Source organism: Lissotriton vulgaris, chromosome 4_1 (genome assembly GCF_964263255.1).
Source record: "Lissotriton vulgaris chromosome 4_1, aLisVul1.2, whole genome shotgun sequence".
NCBI classification, from domain to species: Eukaryota; Metazoa; Chordata; class Amphibia; order Caudata; family Salamandridae; genus Lissotriton; species Lissotriton vulgaris.
Window position 1 is genome coordinate 693,620,306 of NC_141691.1, and position 21,715 is coordinate 693,642,020.

Consider the following 21,715-nt stretch of genomic DNA (forward strand, 5'->3'; position numbering starts at 1 on the left):
GGGCTCCAGTACTCATTGTGCCACACACTAAAGTAGCACTGTAAAGCATGTCTCCAGGCCTGCCCTTGCAGCCAGAGGGCTTGATACAGAAAGGGCCTCTGCACTCATGGTGGTGGCCCCACAGTCACGGGGAGTCTCTGCACTCAGGGCAGAATCTCTTCAATATCTAGTTCCATTGTCTTGGTCAATGTGTGTCTACATAAGGAGTTGGAAAATATCAGGTAAAAACACAAGGCTAGGATACATTAATTGTGCTGGTGTCTACATCTTCTCACTGACCGTAGTGCACGTTAACAACCACAATAGTGCAACATTGACATTTACACTAACTGACAAGCACAGCAACATTTGCATCAGCTGGTTGGTGAAGATGTGGTTGAAAGATTTCCTGACACCTATGCATTTTGGTATTTTGCTACATTCCTCATCCTCACTTGTATTAGGTTGATGCATACAGTGTACTCTCACGGTTATGCACATGACAAGCTGTTGTAACCTTACACATGTAAATGCTGAAAAATGTGCTCTCTGGTCTACCTACCAAAAATACCTTTTCAAGTATAATGACTGTTGCACATGGGCAGGTGTTGAAAACTCAATAGAGCAAAGACTGTTTTTGGCTTATGATACAGAGACATCTCTAAAGAAGGTGTTGTGTCATTGCAAACTAAACCATACATTTGACACCCTTTGTATAATATCAGACCATAGATCCTGAAAATCAAAATATCTCTAACCATGGCAACGACATTCAAAAACATAACACATTTTTAAGATTATCCACTGGCTACAATGAAAATGTCTGTCCTCGTTCAAAACCCTGCTTAGTGTTTCCAAGTGGTACCCAAAAGTAATTTGTTTTCAGATTCATAATTTTCTGGTTGAACTCAGGTTTAGACTGAAAGTCAGGGAAATTAGGTATTCTCATTCATAGTCCATCATTTTAAAATAGATTTTCAATGACACTAAGAATGGAGCAAGGTTATTTTGCATTTTGGAAATTACTGGACAACTGACAAGTGAAGGTGAGTGGGGAAATGGACATCAGATTGCAATGCAGGGGGGTGAAGAGGATGGGACACATCTCAGGAAGGAGAAGGGATTGAAAGGGAAATCAATAGGAGTAGGACTGAGAGCCTGGAATTAACTTTCTGATAGACATATCACTGTGACAGACAAACATGTGTGAACTCAGGTCTCTCCCCTGAACTATGTTGCGGGAATATCAGCTTTTGAGTATTGCCTGCGGTGACAGACAGCCTTTCAAAGGGGAAGAAAAAAAAGAAAAATGTGCATCTCGGAAGAAGCAGAACCCCCAACATAATACTTCAAAGACTCAGACCCTATATGACATTTTGTATTTAGAAATGGACTGAAGAAGGGAAGGTTGAGACCCCAAAATGTGTCATCTGTCAGGTAGCCTTTGAGAAGGGGAAGCTCTGAAAGACTTCTGCCTGTGACCAGTACTAGGAGCCAAGGTATGCTGCTCTCCCTGTTGGATGAGGGGGCATTACCCAGGGAAACCAAAGCCACCTGCCCTGGAGCCTGGATCACCAGCACCTTCCTGCTTACCAAGGTCAGTGTGCTCTGTAAGGGAGAGGAGAGCATTGGAGCGAGCAAAGCCGAGTTGGGAACCCTACCAAGAGGGCTCCCTGAGTGAGGTTTGAGGGATCAGCTGTGCATCGGTTGGGTTGTTGCCGGTGTGCAGGTCTTACTCAGCTACCCCGTATGCCAGAAGAAAGTCATTGTGAACTGATCTGTGTGCTAAATCAATACCTTAGCGTTGTGGTGACATAGGTCAGATGTAACCACTGTCAAGACTTGTAACCACAGAGGTGGCGGTGATTGCACCAGAGGAGTCTGAGCTCCATTTGTAAAGTGCCTCACCAACCCTGTATGCCAGGAAGGGATGTCGGTATTAAGCTACCAGGAGGTTTGGGCAGTCACCCAAGGAATACTGAGGCAGTGTTTGGTGGGTTAAGCGTGCACTTCAAGAACTGCCCCTGACTGACCCCTCATGACTTTGGAGGACACATCGAATTACGTTGCGCCTTTGCTTTGCGCCAGTCAGACCTGAAGGACCAGATTCCCTGGCCCCATGTGCGAAGGATTGACTTACTGCATCATTGCAGGCTGGAGCATCTCCGATCCCTGAGAAGCTCTGGAAGATAGTCCGTACCTGCTGAGTACTGTTGTGTGTACATTGAGCAGACTGGCTTCTCAAAACAGGATCAGAACTCTTGGGTGCCCGTAGTCATGGCACACCCCGTAAAGCTGAATACTTCCATGCTGCAGGAGCAGATAAGCCTTGAATTAGGCCTATTGGGTCTTGGAAGAGTTGTTACAGATAGTGCTGGGGCACTGTACACATTTTTGACTAATTTCTTAATGTGTCAAAGGGGAACAAACTCTTTAGTGGAGCCTAGTAGTGGGCATTCCCTGGATGTAGCCACCAATGAATGGGGAATAAATGCAACTAAATTACAAGGAAGAGGATGGGACAAACGCTGGAGACCCATCCTCAAGGGGATTGTGTTGTTGTATTTGACTAGACATTGATTTATTGACAATACTGTGGGCACTTTGAGTTATCAGTCTTGTTCACTCAACTCTATCTATACTTCCCCTACGAGGGAGCCTTTGACTGCTCATCTACAGCTACCACTGAGATTGAAGTGCAGAAGAGGTACTTGGCCCAGTTGCTCAGGATCCATTGTAAGGCGCGCCCCGGGACTTCAGGAGTAAAATACCTCAACCACCACAGTTGGGCCCAGACTGGGAGAATTAGTCACTAAAAAATCCAAGAACATAGAAGAGCTCCTCTCAGTGGTTAAGAGCACATGGACCTCTGGTAAAGTGCTTCGCAAAATTGTATGGAGTAACATTCCTAAAGACATCAGAGATGCTCCTCACTGGGCCTATATTGGGTTTGTTTGACTGACAACCATAATAATGTGTCAACCACCTCAAGACGTCCCTTGGCATCAGTCTTTACAACCGTCTAATCACCTTTAGATTCGACCTAAAGCCCACAGTGAAGAAGATACTTTTGTATCAAATGGGAGAGAATTAAATTGTTTAGGATCCCATACAGAAAAAGAGCACCCGGTTTTGTTCACAGATATTATTAGGTGTCTTGGATTCTAAAAAAAATACTTTGACAGGTTTCAAAGTTGTTGGGTATGAAATTTTGGAGCACAGATAATAAGAAGTGAAACCGTGAAGGCATTTATACACACAGCTCAGTAGCTTCAAAGTAATGCATTCAGACACTGGTAACAAGCGAACATTTCTTTGGAAGTCTGAAATATTATCTTTAAGACTGCAGATGGCTTCAACAGCCATGTCCTGACAAAATTAGACTGTACCATTAATTTATAGGGAAACCTATATGGAGGGAAATGCAATTGCTGAGGTACAAACTAACCTCTAGCCCCAGGCTTAGGGCATGATTCATTTATTTACAGTTGGCCAGGAGAGACCATCCTACTTTCCATGTATTCTATCATAAAGCTACCCATCCTAAACTCCAAAGGTTGGCTAGTCACTGATCATACAATGAGACATGCCATTCTCCAACGGCTGATATTATACTTTCTGATGATAGGTCGCCCAACAGTTGTCCAGTCGTCGGTTTCTAGTTTTTGTTATACTCTAAAGCTTGGCTGTCCTGCTCTCCAATTTATGATCATCTACTATCCAGTGATAGGATTTTTCTTGATGCTTTATTACGACGTGACCCCCATTTGTGCTTTTTTTAGGATCTAACCAATTCTTCCATTCACTTTACCATTGTACTTATCTTGATTTGTTTACCTATCATCAACATAAAGTATCTCGCTAAAGACTACGCTTTATTGTTATGTCTCTGTTTTATATCTGTTGTTTCTTTTCCACTCCTCGGTACCATGCTCTTTATTTAATTCTTTGAGGTTTATGTAGTCAGTTACAATTGTGATTTACGCTGCTTAGTGCATAGCCAAATATCATATTGCTATGTGTCTTTATTTTCCTTATTGGCCCTTTCACCTGCACGATGTTCTCTGATATAGGTACCGCTTGTGTGATGCTCTTTAGCTTGAAGTCATCACACACAATTTTCCGTTCATATGTTACTTCTCGCATGATGTGCCCGGGACTGTGTACATGAGTGGTGTTAGAGGTTCCTACGGCTGTTTTTCTGTTGTTTTTTTGACCCAGTTCTCCTTCGTTGTCATTTGCAGTACTGACGTGATGCATTGCCTTAGGTGGCACGTTAAAGATGCTGCCAAAAGGAAGCTGATGTCCTACATACCACAAGACATGACTTAATGACGTTCTTGTGTTTTTTTTCTTTACATGTGATGGGAGACAGTAATACAAGATATTTGCATATTATATTGACCTCCATAGCCTTCATAAATGTTTACTTTTCATGTGCGCTAAAGCTAGAAAAATCAACATTTCCGATTACTTTGACTACTACTGGATTTCTTTCAAAAATAAACTTTACATATAGGCACCTAAAATGTATATTACACTATTGGTTTATGTAGGCTTTACTGTAGCAAGCATGGTTTCTTTGTGTACAAAGAGAGTTTACTTGTATGGTTTAACGGGCTGATCTCGAATAGAGATAACATCAAAAGTAATCATGCTAATTAAAAAGACACCAAGCACTCTCAGGCACTGCACCCTCTACTAGCCCAGCCAAGGTCACATTTTTATTCACATTTCGTTAGTGTTCTACAGTCTACATACAGGCCGAAGTTTTGCAAACATGTCGACCTTTGGTTGACTGCATGGAAACACCTGAGGCGTACAGAGTGAATCACGCGAAAGAAAGCCTAGGTCACATTGGTTTTTCGTTCAATTGTTTGCTAAGCAGGAAATTCTATTTTCATGTGGCCATGGTAACATTTAAAATGTCACCATATTACAATGTACACATGCCTGAAACGATAACAGAATATTTCTGCTTGCACAGTCAGCAGGATACTATGCAGGCACAATACTGCCTTTCAAGACTTAGGGCCTGATTTAATCTCGGTGGACGGGTTACTCCGTCACAACGATGACGGTTGTCCTGTCCGCTGAAAGTTAAATCCCATTGTAGCCTGTGGAATTTATATATCTGAGGATGGGATATCTATCACCGTTGTGTCGGAGTAACCCTCCCGCCAAAATCTCCATCAGGCCCTCAGGGCCTGAGTTAGATCTCGGCAGACGGGTTCATCCGTCACAAAGGTGATAGAAATCTCGTCCGCAGAAATATAAATCCCATTATGTCCTGTGGGATTTATATTTCGGCGGACGAGATATCCGTCACCTTTGTGACGGAGTAACCCTTCCGCCAACATCTCAATCAGGCTCTCAGTGCCTAAATTAGATCTGGGCAGACGGGTTAATCCGTCACAAAGGTGATAGAAATCTCGTCCGCAGAAATATAAATCCCATTATGTCCTGTGGGATTTATACGTCACCGTTGTGATGGAGTAACCCTTCCGCCAACATCTCAATCAGGCCCTCAGGGCCTGAATTAGATCTCGGCAGACGGCTTAATCCGTAACAAAGGTGATAGATATCTCGTCCGCAGAAATATAAATCCCATTATGCCCTATGGGATTTATATTTCGGCGGTCGAGATATCCGTCACCATTGTGACAGAGGAACCTGTCCGCCAAACATCTAAGTCAGGCTCTGAATATGAAAAAAAGTCAATAAAACTATGAAAAAAAGAACATGAAAAGGTAACGCGCATCACATTATGATTCAGTCAATGCAAAGCAATAGGGCCTTTTGGTTGATAATGATAAAGTAACCATTGAAGTGAGAGCAACAGCAAAATGCAGCCACTATCATTCCCTTCTGGCGCTGCTGGTTGCATTTACACACAAGATTGCTGGAGCAATCTTGTTGACCGCAATTTCAAACCTGCTGTCAAAATGGTATAAGAGGAACACCTATATAAAATGAGGCCTCCGTACTTGAGTATTTTTCAGATAGGATTGTAGACTTGAGGTGGTGAAAATATTTGAAATTGCCACTTGGTAGAAAATTGTTCTTTTGGACCTGCTCCCTTTTGAATAGTAGTTACAATTTCAGGACTGGGTCTTAGACTCCAGTCAATAATTTCTACTTACACACGACTTCCAATACCTCGTGTTTCGGGGACATGGCAGAATTACATTTTCCACCTAGTTATCAGGTATTCTCCAGGATAGGCAACATCTTCTATCCTCAGGGCCTTTTGGAGCGTCCACCCACAAGAGAAAATTATAACAGGGACAAGCAAGAGAATAGTAGCTGCTCAGCTTTCCCTCTCTCAGGATTTCTGTACTGCCCTGCTACAGACCAGAGGTTTCACTGGCGCAAGCAGTCTTTAGGTGCGGGATCTGCAACCCTAATCCTACTAGGTCATCTGAAAGGCTGGAGCGGCCAGACCTAGTTAAAAAGTCAGGTTAAGAAGTCCAGACAGAACTTAGGGCCCGATGTAGGTAGGGCGTTACCGATCGGTAACGGCCGAAAATACCGATTTTTGGCCCTTACCGATCGGTAAACAGCCATCGAGATGTAGGGAACAAAAAACATAAAGAATCGGAGTGAAAACCGAATCGGAATGAGTACCGAATGGGAAAGAATCCGATACGTACATACCGAAAATCGGATATGTAACGAATCGGAAAAACACCGAATCGGATGCAAACACCGAATCGGTCCATGTACCGATTCGTTAGTGACACCGAATCGGAAAATCACCGATTCGGTCCATGTACCGAATCGTTACTGACACCGAATCGGAAAATCACCGAATCGGTCCATGTACCGATTCGTTAGTGACACCGAATCGGAAAATCACCGATTCGGTCCATGTACCGAATCGGTAGATAGACCGATTCGGACATGAGCCGAATCGGAAAACATGCCGAATCGTATGAATCGCCGATCGGGAAATTCCCCGATTCCGACAGTTGGGGAGATGTAGGGAGGCACAGAAACACCGAAATCGGCTCAAAATCGGTAGAATTCACTCGGTATTTACCATGGATTGCAATCAGGTGGTAACCAACTCCAACCCATATAAACAGGCCCAAAATGCATTGCAACTTGCAGGATGGCAGCTTTCTATGTCATTGCGAGGCGGCTACGGCTACAGCAGGAAGGACAGAGGGAATGGCTAAGAAATGAACAGGTCTACAGACAGAGGGTAACCCTGTTCATGCTCACAGAGGCAGAGATACTACAGAGATACAGGCTGGACTCTGACACCATACTTGAGCTCATCAGGGATCTCAAGCCATTCTTGGACCACCACACCCCAAGGGCACACGCCATCCCTGCGCACATCCAGGTGCTATGCAGCCTACACCTGCTAGCGTCTGGCAGCTATCAAAGTGGTGTAGCAGCAGCAGGAGGGGTGAGCCAGAGCAGCCTGTCAAGGTTCTTCCACACATTCCTTGACGCCATGATACACAGGATGGACCAATACATCTCTTTCCCTGCAACCCACGCAGAACTGCTACAAACCAAAGCTGACTTCTACCAGATGGCACAATTTCCCCAAATCATCGGTTGCATAGATGGCACGCACATTCCGATTTGCCCACCAGCGGACACCGAATACATATACCGCAATCGCAAGTCTACACACACCATCAACGTGCAGGTGATCTGCAATGCAAAGTGCACCATCACAGACCTGGTCGCAAAATTTCCAGGGAGTACCCATGACTCCTATATTTTCCAACAGAGCGGCATCTATGCACGGCTGATGGCTGGCGAATTTGGTGAAGGATACCTCCTAGGTGAGACACATCATCAGACCCCCATAACACATAGTAGCTAGGTGGAATACATGTATGCATGTGTCTAATGTGACCCCTTTCTCTTCCAGGCGACAGTGCATATGCCCTCCGCTCATTCATACTCACCCCCTACCTCAACCCCTCCACACCCAGCCAAAGGAGGTATAACCGGGCCCACATACGCACAAGGAATGTTGTCGAACGGACCTTTGGCATCTGGAAAAGTAGATTCAGATGCCTGCACAAGAGTGGAGGTGCAAGGCAGTATACCCCCATCACCTGCTGCAAGATCATAGCTGTATGTGCAATGTTACACAACCTTGCGGTGAAGAAGGGCACTGAGGTGGAGTTGTCTGACTACGAGGACCATGACGACGACGAAGCTGTGCCACTGACACAGCCAGCTGGGGTGTGTACGCCAAGTGATGGCAGATACAGACGTGAGGAGATTACTGAGAACTATTTCTGAGTGAGTACAGATGCAAAGACAGCAAAATGTTGGTTGGAAAACACAAATTTTAATACTGTTGCAACACAGTTACAGCACTGATGTGCAACAAAAAATGGTGTATAGGAAATAAAAAAAAGTCCAAGGTTCAGGTTGCCTCACCCGCCCTTGCAAGGCTATTTCTTTGCCCGCTTGCCAGACCCACTGGGGTGTCCCTCAGCCCCCTCTGAATGCCCAGCAGCATCAGCGGAGTGCCTGGTGCTCCTACGTGGCTCAGACGCAGCGCTGGCCGGGCTGCTGCGGCTGCTGCTGTCCCCAGCATCACCCAGGTCCAGGGCAGGATTGGAGGCGGTGTTCGAAATAATCATGGCCCCCATAGCAGTGGTGATCCGGGCCATCCCCCTTGTGAGCTCTGCCGTATGCTGACTCAGGCTAGATTCCTGGTTCGCGCTGCGATGGCACAGTTGTGCCGTCGCCGCAGCAAGGCGGCCCATGGCGCGGTTCAGCACCCGGGCATCCCGCCTGCGCACCAGCTCATGCTCCTCCTGTCTGCTAGATGATTGGGTTATGGCAGTGGTTAGCCTGCCTAACCCTGCTGCCACCTCCTTGTTCGATTCCACGAAGGCCTGGAATCCCTTGACCAACTCTCCCATCTGCAGGTTGTGCTGCAGGAGCTGGCGTTGGCAGGCCATTGTGGATCTAGCCTGTTGCCTCTGAATCTTCACCATCTGTCCCTCGAGGCCCAGGAATACACTGCCCTCACGTGCTGGTGCAGCAGTGTTGGTGATGGGCACTGCTGCTTCCGGCCTGCTGAGTGGGCTGGGGTGCCACTGGTGGGGGTGTGGTGCTGGCCGGTCCCTGAGCCCCTGCTCCCAGGACAGGTTGTACAGGTGGCAAGGCCATGGTTGTGGCAGGAGCTGGTGTAGGCGGAATGGTGTCCCTTGTAGGGGAGTTCTCTGGGGAGAACTGCAAGGGGGGTGTGCTGGCCATTTGTGGGGAGTGCAGTGCATCAAAGTCTATCACCAGGTCTCCCTCCATACCTAGCCCTAAGGTGTTTCCGTCCTCCTCCTCCTCCTGGCCAGCCTGGCTGGTGCTCGGCCCTGCGACTGCAGTGTCAGACGGTGCTGCTCCCTCTGATGTCAATGTTGTTCCGCCTGATGGGGCCCCTAGGTACAAAGAAGCATTTGTAAACTGAGTGCCGATGTATTACAGTCAGTACAATTAAAGCATTCCACATGTCCTTGCATCTCCTTACACTGTGTCACACTGTTTCCTGTCTTGTGATTCTGCACTGCCATATTTAGCTAACTTCTGCTGACTACATGTACCATGATGCTTGTCTCTTGTATGTTGGTGACAGTACTGTGCTGGGGTTTGCCTATGCATTGTGTCTAATGGGGAGGTGTCTGGTAGGGTGTGTCATGATGCGCATGCTTCTTACCTGTAGCTGTAGCTCTCGCAGAGCTGTCCAGGGTCCCGATTCCACTGACACTCTCCCTCTCAATGGTGCTGGAGACCAGTTCCTCCAGCTCGGTGAGGGGTGGCGCCGGGTTCCTGCCTCCTCCAGTGCCTCCAGCCTGCCTCTGTATCTCAGCCATCTTCCTTTTTGTGAGGCTGCGGATGTCGTAGAATCTCTTCTTGAGTTCTTCTACGGACCTGGGGGTGACACCCGCAGCATTCACCTTCAGGGCGATTTCGGCCCAGATCCTCCTCTTGGTGCTGTCTGGCACATTGAGGGACAGCTTTCCAAACAGCTGGCGGTGCACCCTCACCACCTCCTCGACCAGCACCTGAAGCTCGGTGGTGGTGAACTTCGGCTTCCTCTTCTGGGAGGACTTCTGGCTTTCGCACTGCTCTGCCATGTTCTTCAGTAGAGTTGACAACCTCCTACTCCCACTGCTGCTAACTGTGAGTGTTGAGCTCAGGCTGGCTCTCCAGAAACTTCTTAATTAGCTGCACCTGCCAGGGTTGCCACTCCCTGTTTGGGTGGGGGAGGGGGAGCCACCTCATTGGCTGAATCGGCTTTTGCCGAATCGGATATTACCGATTCGGTAAAATCCGAATCGGTATTATCCTATTCGGTAAAAGCCGATTCGGTTTCTTCAATGCATTCCTATGGGCTTTTTCGCCATGGGTGTGTTTTCATGGCTACGAATCTATGATTGCCGAATCGGATTTTACCGAATCGGCTTTTACTGAATCGGTGTTAGCCGAATCGGTAATTTCCGATTCGTTGTTAGCCGATTCGGTACTTCCCGATTCGGTCCGTGCCGATTCGGAACGTACCGATTCTCATTACCGATGCCGACCGAATCGGTATTCATTCGCTTTTTTTTCCCTACATCTCGTTTTCCGATTTCAGAATACCGATTCGGCCCGCCTCGGTATTTTGAATTCGGAAAATCGCGTTTACCTACATCGGGCCCTTAGTTATTGTTAGACCTGTCAGCCCTAGGGTGGTCTTTCCCTGTATTTTTTGCCCTTGCCTAATTTTTCACACCTACCTTTTGTTGGCTTTAGGACTTTGGGCACCCTCCCATTGCTAATCAATGCCAGGGTGCAGGTGCTCTCTTCCCCCAAGATGGCTGCCACTGACCCCTGCTACTGCAGCGCGGTCTGTATAGGCGCACTCTTGTAGCCAGGAGCTGGCTGGAACCCTTAAACAATGTTGCCATACCAGCCTGCCAGCCTGCCCATAGCTAGAATGAGGGAAGCTCCTGGAACCTTCCAGAATAGGGGAGGCACCAACTGCCACTGCCAACTGCCAACAGACACTATATAAGGAAAAGGAGGGAAACTTTCTAGTCAGTTGGGGCATCACTGACCTGGGGAACCCACAAAGGAGTTTTAGGCGGGAGGGCCTAGTGAGGAACCTATGCTATTGGGAGTGACAGGATTTAGGTGCTGCCTCTTAAGCTGGGTGAGGTGTCCTAAGCTAGCCCCCTGATCTGGCCCAGTGGTAGGGAACCCCAGGGTCCATCTGCAGTGACTGAGGAAAAACTCCTCAAGCCTTCAACTCATCACCCCCCCCCCCCTCAGTAACTTCAAGAAACAAGCAACCAAGGGCGCAGAGCCATCCAAGCGCCAAGAAGTCTACCTTTCCTTGACCAGAGACTGCTGGACTTGTGCTGCCCTGCGCATCCCCTGCCTTCAACTGGGCCCACCTTGCCCTACCTGTCTCCCCCTGACTGAACTGCTCTGCTGTCCTTGCTAGACTGTGTGGAAAGCACTATATTCTGCTCCCCCTGTCCAGCGCTGTATTTGGGACTGCCTGCCCTGAGCTAGCTGTGCCCCCGTGGTTCAAGCGCTGTGACCCTGAGGCGCTTTTCTCCTCAAGAATCATCCTGCCCTGTGAGGCGCCGCAGTTGCCCCCACGCGCTCACCTGCTTCGGTGACAAGCGCTGTGTCTAGCCCCCGAGGCGCCTGAGGAGACCGTGTCACCAACGCGGCATTGGCGCCGCCCACACGACACCTCCGAGGTGCCTCCGGCCTGTCCTGCGGCCGCCTGCCTCCGCGCAGTGTCCAGCGCTGTTATTGCCCCCCTCGGCGGCCCCCGTATGCCAGGAGAGGGCCACCACCTCAAGTGAGCGAGGCCGCGGTAGGCCCGAAGTCAGCACGCACCCCACATGACAGGGGAGCTCCTTCGCTCCAACCCCGAGCGCCGCGCTGCCATTGGATCTGGACGGCGCGCCCTCGAGGCGAAGCACGCGATTGGTGACAGCAGCCCCGGCCCCTGCTCCGAATGGTCCTCGGGCCGACTCTGTGACCGGAGGCCCGGAGACCGGCCGGACTCGTCGCGGGGGGGGGGGCCGTGGAGTCAGGAAGCCCCCTCCGTCCGGCGCCGCATGCGACCCCTGCCTCGTCCCCAGCACCGGTGCCCTGAAGCTGAGCCTGCACCGCGCTGGGACGAGTGAGGCCACAAGAGGGTTGGATCCCCCTCTCCACCTTTGAGGCCGACGCAAGGGCCCCAGAGGGCCGAAGAAGTGAGGTAGCCCCCTGGGGAGGAGGGCGGTAGGCCGGGAGAGGCCCGAGGTCGCCCCTCCCCCGGGGTTCTCTGAGACTGGGCCCTGTTGGCCCCCCCTTCCAACGTGCCTCAAAGGAATGGAGTGTGGAGCCTGAAATGTTATAGTGCACCGTGTTTACAAGCCTGAAATGTTTAGCGTGAACCGTATTTACAAGCCTGAAATGTTTAGTGTGCACCGTATTTACAAGCCTGAAATGTTATAGTGCACCGTATTTACAAGCCTGAAATGTTATAGTGCACCGTATCTACAAGCCTGAATTGAGAGGGAGATTCACTTCACTGTACTGAATTTTCTTGCAGAGGTGGGCTTCCATAGTATTCTGATGAACTGATCTAGGTTGCAAGCCAACCGGAATTCACAAGAAGAAAGGCTTGTCACAAATAACTAAAGGTTGTGTTCTTTGGAGTTCCTTGTTGGACTGATAAGTACTTGCCGATATGTTTTATTACCTTGAAGGAAAAGCATCTATGAGAGGTTTGATGTGATATTTAAATGCATTACTATAGTCGCTTCTTGTAGGATCCTCCAGGTTAATACAGTCACCCCGTTGCCTGTCAGAGAGTTTGATACGACAGGCGGGGTTATCTACTGTTTCAATGCTAGATGAGCTGGTTATTATTCTAATGAAATGTTCACCCATTCATAGGAAATGTAACCTGAACGTGATTCATGAAATGTCTCAATGAAATGCTTACCTGAAATGCTGATGAATTAATAATGCAACGCTCTATTTGAAAGCCTATATAAAAGATCTTGATTCTTTCAAATACAACTACTGGTGTGGTCTCCATTATTGCGCCACTGTGTCTTACATTGTATGTGTGCGTTAAGTAGCTGCTTTACACGCAAGCCCCTGGCTGCCTTCCTGCTCGAGCCATGCTACCCCCTTAAGAGCTGGTGACCCCAGGTCTTACAGTTATCAAATGGAGAAAATACATATTCTGTTCCCTCATCATGATGTTAGGCATTAGGCATGAAAGTATAGTGTTATAGTCAGTTCCGGGCAAAATCACTCCTTTTAGTGATTCAAAAATAGTATGCTATTGGGTAAACCAGTCAACTATTTGTTCGTCTCTTAGGTGCCGGTCTTCTTGATCAAAATTTCCAGCACATAGTCCACTACATCTGACATGGTTTGCTTGAACGTGATGCAATGGACCTCACAAACACCCTTCAAAAGGCCTTAAATGCTCAGCTTTTCATGTAGCACTTTCTTGTAATGGGAACAACAGGCATTTAATCGGATATATTGTGTCCTTCTCGGAGGCTATTAAAGTCTTCTTCCCACTCATGCTTTTCCTGGCATTGTTGAATCTTTCTGCAAGCTAGTTAGTTTAGGAAAGCTATGGATGGAAAGCATATAAGGTATCTCAAATTGACCCATGCCACATCAGTTGTGTTTATGTAGACATGAGGTTTGTTTTATAATATGTGACTACCTGCTTGGGAAATCTACCCATGTAAAAATATTCAGCAGGGCACTGGGCACTCCATGGGCAGTGCCTGCCTTCTTAGGCACACCTTCAGGGCACATGGTTGCATGATTCACCACTACCAGCACCAGAAAAGAACACTTCACTGAGCAGTTCTTAGATTGTTGTCTATCCCTACCCTCTCACATGGAGTCACAATCAGTGTAAGAGGAATTAGGGGGGATTTACACCTCCCCCCGGCTTGCCAAAGGCCTACACAGAAGAAGGAGTACTTCTTTGCTTTGGCTACCATCTTGTGTCAGTACAAAAAGCCCATCAGCTTGCTCTTGGTCATTTTAAGGTGCCGAGCTAAAGTGATACATGGAGACAATTTGAAAAGGAACTCTCTGAATCACAAATATGCTCCTAATCACCTAGAGCTCCTGAGAAAGCTGCATCTTCTCAGTAGATGGTGAACAGCCTACATTGTTCTCCTTCATCCTTTGCTCTAGGGTCCCACTAAAAGATAAAGAATGTGGGAAACTATCTCTGGTATTTATAGCAATGTTCTTGGACTAGTCTCTCTACAACTTGCAACTTGTGGGGGTAGGTTCCTCTTGATCCTTAGGCACCTCCCTGGGAATCTTTAAAGACTGTTGTTCTTTTTTAGGTCAGCCCTAGCGAAGCGCACATGCGCTACCCTAGGAAATGATCTCTTGGAATCACTTCAGCTTTTCAGAAAAAACTTGTGCGTGTGGCTAAAAAAAAGCCACACGCACGAGTTTGCTGAAAAGCTGAAGTGATTGGCCATTGCTTGTGGCTTTCAAAAATGGAAAGCTCGCAATTGGCCAAAGGAGGGTTCATATTCTGCCTTCTATCTAAACGTTAACTCCCCTTGCCTAGGGAGCTCTGGAGCGAGCAGCAGCGCGGCCGGATGCCAGCTGTTTTTCTGACATCCTTGTCTAATTATTGCGGTCGCTTTACCTTTTGCGGCCGCGCTTGTTATGATACTGCTCACTCACTTTGGTCTGCATCAAACTCTGGCCTGGGGCAGGCATTATCCGACTGCTGAAATGGCATGGGTAGGAGCTTTCCTTTTTGCTGCTCTTTCACAGTTCTGTTTGCGCGGGTGTATCTGAAATCAGTACAAAGAGCCTTTGAGGGAGTGTAAAATTACCACTATTTCCGTTTCCTATTCGTAGAGATTCTGTGTGAAAACCTCCCATACTGCGTTCTAGGGTGATAAAGCCCTCAACTTTTGGAAACACCCACACAGTTACATGTCTGGAGTTATTTCAAACACTTAGGAATCCCACGCCCTGCCCAAACAATGTTCATACTATCTCCTATTTCAGGGTGGGAAATCGTTGCGATCACCCCCAAAAAGTAGTGGGGTGTCAGAGAAGAGGTTCCTCCATTGGAAATATTGTTATCCCTGTAGGAGAGTAGGGTCTGCTTCCTATGGTTACCCCCACTTGTTGCTGTGATTCTCTGGTTTTTTGACTTTAGTCTGGCTGTGGCCCTGCTAATCAGGCCCACAGCCCAGCTGTTCTCTTCTAAATTGATACCATGTACTTTAGGTACATACCAGATTGGTTACTGGGTCACCCTTGTGAGCCCCTGTATAGTGTACCATAGGTTACTAGGGCATAGGTGCACCCTAGGCCTACCAGGGGCTGCAGCATGTATTGTGCCACCCTGGTTTGCCTTCCAAACTGACATCGCAGGTCTGTTCATACAGCATGGGTAAGGTGGTGTAATCACCCCTTACTTAGATATAGTATACCTATATCTATATATACAAATAGACACATATACACATATAAGTCACTACTATGGCAGGCCTTAACAATCCTGGAGGCAGAGTGCTTGTTTTTTTGTGAGAGGGTGCCCTAGCATGAGCTGAGCCTCTCTGCAGCTTTCGGAACCATCTCCTTATAGCTGTTCTATGGTATAGCCATACCATATACTCTTAAGTGCATTATAATCCTCGCGGTTAATGCTAACTTTGGTTTGGCTATATCAAAACATGTTGTGTAAGGTGTCAAACACTTTCGAATACTACCCCCCGCAAGTCCTGGTGGCGGGGGTAGCATTCCTCCCTTCTAGAGGGAGAAGACATGTAGTTAGTGGTTTACCCGGTTAAAGTTAAACAGAGCCTCAGCATCACAAAATGGATGCTGCTGCCACAGACACGAGTCTGACCTCCTGTTGCTGGATGAAACGCAGGGAAGGGAAGGCCTGGACAATAGGTTTCCTGTCCAAGGAGGTGCTGGCACCTCCCCAGACAGGCTTTTGTGTATTGGGGCAGGGAGGGCTGCATTCAGTGAATGCTTTCCAGACACTGCCTGGGGAACACAAGGTGCCCCATGCATTTCCTAGTTTAAACCGGTTGCTGGGGCACTCTACCCCAGCTCTGGCGTGAAACTGGACAAAGGGAAAGGGGTGTAACCACCCCCTTCCCAGGTCCACCATTAGGAGGGACCTTAAGGGTAGTTCAGCCCCTAAACTTAGTATAAGTATAGGAGCCCCGTCACTAGGACTTTAGATTACCCTGGACGAAACTTTGAAACATAAATCCTGGACCTTCGACATTCCATTTCAACTGGAAGACGGAAGACATCTCCCTTGTGGTCAAGGAGTGACCACCCTGCAAACAGGCACCAACAGCAACTTTGCCGGTCTGCATTTCCGAGGCTCTAGCCAGATCCTGAAGAATCCGCGACACTGGACATGGACTTCCAGACATCTCTGACACCGACCTTTTCTCACAGCAAAGCTGAGACGCGTGGCGGACACGAGAGATGTGGGACCGGTACTCCTGAACATCCTGCATTTTGCAAGCTGAGCTCACTTCACAAGGTAACTTGAAGTCGTGCATTTGGGTGCTTGAAGCCCCAGACCCGAGCACCATCTGCACTGAAGCTCAGAGGCCTCTACTCAACGAGTAACCCGTGGGCCCGCTTTTGCATTTCAGCTCGACGCGTCTTTGGGGTTCCTAGTCTGTTGGCTAGTGAGCCCACTGAAGTCTTTCTTTTGAATCTAACTTGCTTTTCTGGTTGCTCCAGGCTTGCTCCAACTTTCCTGCAAAGGAAAAGTGCCTCAGATCTTGCTGGTCTGCACCGTAGCCATTCTCAACATCCTGCATGGGTTGCGTTTGGCAAGGCTTGTTGGGTCCAGTCCGGATACCGACACCGCAGTCAACTAGATCCTTTGTGGCACAGCTCAAATCCAGCTTCTGGTCATCGTCGACACCTCCTGGTCCTCGTGGCTGAAGACACAAACTTCACATCTTCACCTGAAATCACCCAACATCTGGTGGCATATTTCTATCGCCGCCCTGGTCACTGGCAAGTGACCCAGACTCTGTCCCTTCTGCTTTCAGGTTCTACAGATCTTTGATCCACCCTTGGATCCACCCTGACACTTTTCCTCTGATCGCCTGCAGCACTTCTTTGCAGCTCTCCATTGAAAACGACAACGTAACCCCACACAAAAAGACACCTATGCACCCGGCTTCCCTGGGTGAGGTAACACGAGTACTCCAGTGCTCCCGTGGGTCTTGACTCTCGAAGTGTTTCTAGTTTAAAAGGGTTCCATTGTAGTCCATCCGGAACTGTCCTTAAATGGTAAATTTGTAACTTCTTCGTTTACCATGGAAAGTCAATGGTAACCCGCGGCTGTGTTTAGACAATGCACACGTCTCCCGTGGGCCTCCTACTTCCTAACCTTTGGTTGTTTAGGGTAGCCCCAGCAATTCCACAGGCCCCAGGCCTACTTTCTAATTCTCACGTGGTTATTTTACCACTATTTTAGTATATGGTTTGTGAGGCCCCTAGGGCATAACGTATACTTTGCAACTTATCGTATGCTAATTGAGTAACTTGTATTGTACTTTTACCTCTGACCTCATAAAGAGTGCAGAGGGGTTGTGTTTAGATTAAATACATATATATTTGATATATACATTGTGTGGTGTCCCTTCATTTGGTACTCAAGGGATGATAATTGATAAAACAACTTGCTTAATACGCTCTCTGAAGTCTTAGCCTGATGACTGCTGGTCTATGCTACCACTAGGATAGCTTTCTATAACGTTGACTTTACAACCACCATCAATAAGGGTCAATTAGACTGGTGCAAGGTGGCCACTAGAACTAGTGGACATCATATGCCAGGCTAACTTCTCACAATCCTCTCATCTATCCATGTACTTTATTTTGCCCCTTTGCCTGGATCTGTCCATATTTCATCACACCAGGCCATCAAAGTTGTCTGTGCTTGTGGGGGCCTGAACTTATGCAACCTTCTTAATGTGGTTGTGTTATATACTCCTATACCCTGTGCGCCTGTTCCGTGCACCTGCTTTGAGGGTGTCAGTCCCTCTTGCCCCAGTGCAGGTGCCCCCTGCCTCAGTGTTACGTGTCTCTCTGTTCCCTTTGCCTCTGTTGACTGTTGTTCAGTCCCTGTAACCCAGACCCGGTGTTTCAGCCCCTGGTGCTCCTGTTCCCCCACTTGTCTGTCCGTATGCCCATGTCCTGTGTGACTCTCCCATGTACACCCATCCCATATGCACCCCGTCCCGTGTACCTCTGTTTCGTTTCCCTATCCCGTGTGCCCCATGTTTCGTGAGTCTCTGTCTATGAGCCTCATGTGCTCCTCCCCACATGTGCCCGGTTCTCCCAGCTCCATGGTGTCAGCAGGCTGCCAGGCTGCCAGGCTGCTTACCTGGAGTTGCTGCCGGCCGGTCCTGGTGCACTCGGGCGGGGGCTCAGGCGGGGGCTGCTCCGATGGTCCTATGTGCTCCTTGCCCCCTCACCCCGTGTCTTAACATTTGTATCCCTTTCTTCCCTGTTCCTGCTCTGTTTCCTTTTCTATTGTCTTTTAACACTGAACCATTTCTGCTTTAACTCTGAATTTTCCTATCCGTTCTCCTCTCCCAAACCTGTATCTTTACTGTCCTCTGTCCATCCTCCCGGTCTCACAGTGTACTTATAAGGTCCCAAAGGCGAGACCTATTGGCTATGTCAATGCTTGTTTCTTAGGCACTTAGGGCTAGATGTATGACCCTATAAATTTCTGAGTCGCAAATTGAGTATTTTTTCAACTCGCAATTCGTGACTCGCAAATAGGAATTTACTACAGTGTCTCAGACACTGTTTGTGATTCCTAATGGGGTCGCAAATTGCCTGCATCATTAATATTTATGAGGCAGGTGCAATTTGCTACCCCATTGGGAATAGCTAGCTTTCCAAGAGATGGTGGCCTGCTGAGGTCAGCAGACCACCATGTCTGTGACTGCTTTTTAAATAAAGCAGTTTTCTTTTTAAATGCAGCCCATTGGGACCACTGCCTGCTCGCAAAAAATATTTTCCCACACATTCCCAAAGGGGAAGGGGTCCACTGGGGACCCCTTCCCATTTTTGAGTGGCTTCCCACCTATTTTAAGTACGTGGTAAACTGTGAGTTTTTTGCACCCGCAATTTGCGGTCGCAAAATAATCATACATTTAAGTGAGGCTGGTTATTAGGAAGGAATGCCCTTGGGACGCCCCTTCCTAATAGCGAGTAGCAAACCCTATTTTGCGAGTTGCTAATAGGCCAATTTCTCATCTGCGACTGCAAAGTATGGTCATACATCTGGCCCTTACTCCATTTTTTTCAGGATCTTCACCCCTGAGACTCCTCCAAGTTGTTGCCTCAGCTTTGCTAGGCATAGCATCCAGCTTGGGCAGCCATTACAATTCACTGTGTAGGTCATCCCTAACAAATAGAAGGATTTCACAATTACCTTCTTTGGGGCCGTGACCTTGAATTCCACGGTTACAATTACAACGGGTGGCACAATACCTCATTGATGACATCACCCACTTAGTGAATATTTTATGGCCCATAGATCTCTAGAGATTTCACTTTGTTATCTTTCTTGCTCATTCTGGTACCTGAGCCTCTCAGCACAGATACAGGAAGCCCATTGAACAAAGCCTTCTGGAGGTACATTACTGTGTTGGCATGCTCCACAGCTAGAGCTTTAAGATGTACCTCCTTCCCACCTAAAGAAACAAGGGAAAACCTTCTCAACCCCTCATTCACCACTGGGTCATTCTCTAACTCCAAAGCCACACTTACTATCTGGAGTAGTGTCTACGAGCGGGCATAAGGGAGGCTTCTTAGTGCAGTTTGCACATTCTCTAGCGTCCTGGCTAAAGACAGTCAGATCTAAGCTGCTTCATCTGGAAGACATCAAATGACTTCTTCAACCTTGGTACCCACCATCCTTCTTCACTGAAGCACTACTACTTTCCCTCTTCTTGAGGTGAATCTCCTTTTTATTCTCTGTTTTCTCTGCCCGTAATCACCTGGGAGGGGCCTCATTGACCCTTCTTTTGACTTCGATGCTGTTTCATGAAAAACACTTATGCTAACACACAGATCAACCCTCTTCCCATGCTCTTTAGAGCTTGGAGACCACTAGATGCTGTATATACCTATGGAACACAGTCACAGAAAAAAGTCACTCGTGCAGTATCATCTTAATGTGAAAAATCGCTTCCATTTGGATATCAGGATGCATTTTACACCAAAAATAAAGCACAAAAACACGTGTCATGCAGAGCATCCACTCACATTCAGGTAATTTGAAATATTCCCATGCTACTGAGTTGATATTGTTTGGATTTATTCTTCCACATGGCATAATTTCGAGACTTTCACGTGACAAGCATAAAGGGAAATTCACAAAGTCATGCAAGATTATATAAGTAAATTTCACCCAGGTACAGCAAATACCTTTGTTTGGTAGTGCCTGAAAACAAACACTGCTTCTCCCCCTGCGGCACGGGGCGCTCCGGGCCAAGGGCGGGCCCATCCTGTGCCTATCATTGCCAGGAAGAGGCAGGGCAGGGCCACCCCCCTTTGTTGTTCTGACCAATATTCCAGAAGCATCAGTTGGTAAGACTTTCAACATCTTATCTGCCCCCCCCTCACTATCACAGCATTCAGCTCACTCCTCTGGAACACCATTGCCACAGACGGCCCCCGCCCATGATTTGAGGTGCACCAAGGATTCGCAGACTGCAGTGACTCTTTTACCATTCACAAAATGGGCTGGTTGTGTTACAGTGGGGGTGTTTACAAGGCGGCTAGTACCTTGTCCTAGCTTACAATTATTGGTTTCCCTCCCAGTTATTAGAGGTCTATAGGTGCTTCGCGATAGACGAGTGACGCTGTAATTTAGAGCGGAGTGAGACAGGGAACCAAACTACCACTAGCCAACAAAATGGGGAGGAGGGCAGGTCCAGCTCGTGCCAAAATGGCAAGTACTCTCTCACTCTCCCCAGCATCAATAGACAAAATGTTGCAGAGGGCAATAGGGGTGGTGGATTCCGAAATCGAGCAAACAGAAAGGCGGCTATCACTCACCCCCGATTTGTTTATTCCCCCACTTAATCTGATCAAGCAGCCAAACTCGCCCCAAACCCAGCTAGATGTTTACCCTCTGCCACCTCCTCAGCTAGTAACCCATAAAAAAGCGTTGTACAAGAGTAGAAACACTACCAGTATCCCCAAGATGGGAAGGCGCAAACTAGCATCTGAGGTTGGACCTAAAAAAAAGAAACATTGTGAGGGTAACATTGTTAGCATAGACTGGGGTGAACAGCGAGAAACACAGTGCGGGCAGGCTGCTACCAGCTAGCACAGACAAGACTTATCCGTTGTAGGCACTGAATCTAATGCTGGATTTGCAGAACAACCTGAGGGCTATCATTAAAGAAGAATTGGCTCGCCTTGTTAGTCGTCTAGATAATTTGGGGAACGCACTGGCGACAGGGGAGGCTAGATTAATCCACCCACCTAACCCCCCCATCTGCAAGCCTACAAGAGGGATTGATGCATGTTACCAGGTGGAGTGCATGGGTTTAACACTTCCGTTTGGGTAGTAGGGGAAAGCACACAAGGGTCCCACGACTAGTCATGAGACAGGGAATCAAAGAGTCCACAGGCCTCAGAGAGATAGGAGCATTGACCTTGAAAATAGAGTTAAAAT

At 47.8% G+C, this 21,715-nt stretch overlaps 1 protein-coding gene across 1 annotated transcript in view; it reads right to left on the reverse strand.

Annotated features, from left to right (window-relative positions):
• Window positions 1–21,715, reverse strand: part of ABCA13 (ATP binding cassette subfamily A member 13) — a 2,590,787-nt gene that overhangs the window by 5,190 nt on the left and 2,563,882 nt on the right. The gene's annotated exons all lie outside the window — the stretch shown is intronic.